This window comes from Solanum tuberosum, unplaced genomic scaffold, assembly GCF_000226075.1.
Source record: "Solanum tuberosum cultivar DM 1-3 516 R44 unplaced genomic scaffold, SolTub_3.0 scf00532, whole genome shotgun sequence".
In the NCBI taxonomy this organism is placed as follows: domain Eukaryota; kingdom Viridiplantae; phylum Streptophyta; class Magnoliopsida; order Solanales; family Solanaceae; genus Solanum; species Solanum tuberosum.
Window position 1 is genome coordinate 229,518 of NW_006239461.1, and position 1,846 is coordinate 231,363.

Sequence of the window (1,846 nt, forward strand, 5' to 3'; positions counted from 1 at the left end):
TTTTTTTTGATAAGATAAGTGGTATTAATAACAGCATCGGGAAGATGCAAAATTTACAAGATATGGCATTTGAGCTTACAAAAAAATCTCTGGCTAACTATACAAACTATCTAAGCCAGAGCTAATGAGTTAGTAAAATCCTGAAGTTGTTCTGCATTAACAGCAGGATACAAGTTGGACCAACTAAACAAATTTTCAATGCACCTAGTCTTCAAAATGCCTAAAGCAGTTGACTCTCCATCAAAACATCTCTTGTTCCTCTCTAACCAAATACACCAAAAAATACAAGCAGGTATCATAATCCAGATCTTCTTGATGGCTTTGTCAACTTTCCATAGACTCCAACTCTCATATGCATCCTTAACAGTGAGGGGTGTGGTCCAATTGATGCCAGAGAGACAAAAAAACATGCTCCATAATTCTGAGGCCACCTCACAATGAAGAAGAAGGTGTCTGGGGGTTTCAGCCTCTTTTTTGCACATATAGCATCTGTTTGGGAATTGGATTTTTCTTTTCTTTATGTTGTCTTGGGTGAGACATGCCTCATATAGAGCTATCCAGGTAAAAAAAACTACCTTAGGTGGTAGCTTGGTCCTCCAAATGAGTTTCCAGGGCCAGTTAGCTATCACGGGGTTTCTAGAGCACAACTGTTGATACCCTTCCTTGATTGTATAAACTCCTTTCTGGTGTCCCCATTTGAGCTTATCAGCTGCCTGGAGATTAATGTGACAATGTTGTAGTCTAGCAAAAAGGTCTACCAGATCATTCACTTCCCAATCGTGCATATTTCTTCTAAATCTCAGATCCCAATTGATCCCTTCTCTATTAGCAGCAATAACAAAATTGGGATCTTGAGCAATTCTAAACAGATCTGGGAAATCCTCCTGAAGAGTGGTACTAGGTAACTTTCGTGCACCTCAACTAATTCCACTAGATACATGTTACCTCTCACCAACAGCTTGTACTAGGTAACTTTGTCTATCAAGGCTAGGACAGATGAGAAAGAACCACCTAGTGTTTGTGTTGTCTCTATTAGTGTTTGAACCTGAGACCTCATGGTTCTCAACCCACTTCATTGATCACTAGGCCGCACCCTTGGGTGCTATGTATATAGTGTTTATGGAGGTCAAGTTATTTCTTGAGTCAAGTTTATTATGTGCTCTTATGCACTGTTCTTCTGTTAGGTTTCCATAACCACATTCTTGCATTATAGAGAACCCAATGTGGCTAGGTATGTCTACCGTTTGATATACTTATGGAGATTTCCCCAACACTAATACGATAACTTACCTTATTAAAGGAAACCATATTTCAGCATAATAAATAATCATGTCTATTCAGGAACTAATTGTAATGTATCATCAAACTAAATAATCTTCTTTTGTTTCTTACTAGGGAAATAGGCCGCGCTTCGCGTGATTATAAAAATTCTCATGTACCAGGTACCTGTGTCCATCAAGGCTAGGACAAATGAGAAGAAATCACTTAGTGTGTTTGTCTACTTTGTTGAGATTTGAACCTGAGACCTTATGGTTCTCAACCCACTTCATTGATTTATTTAATCTTTTTCGTCTATAAATGTTGACGCTTCTTATCTCTATATGTCATGCTATCAACAACTATGTATTGTGATATTTTAGAATTTTGACCTAAGTCAATGATAGGAAAAATAGTTAATCCGTGTAGAATTTTTCTTATAGTTTGACAGACTTGCATTCACTTATACTTTGGTTCTATTTGTTGATTTGCATATGTTGTGAGCCATTCAATTGAGGAAGCAAGAGAGAGAAACAACCAAAGGGTTGGGGGGGGGGGGGGTGCGCGGCCTGTTTATATCCCGCCGGGG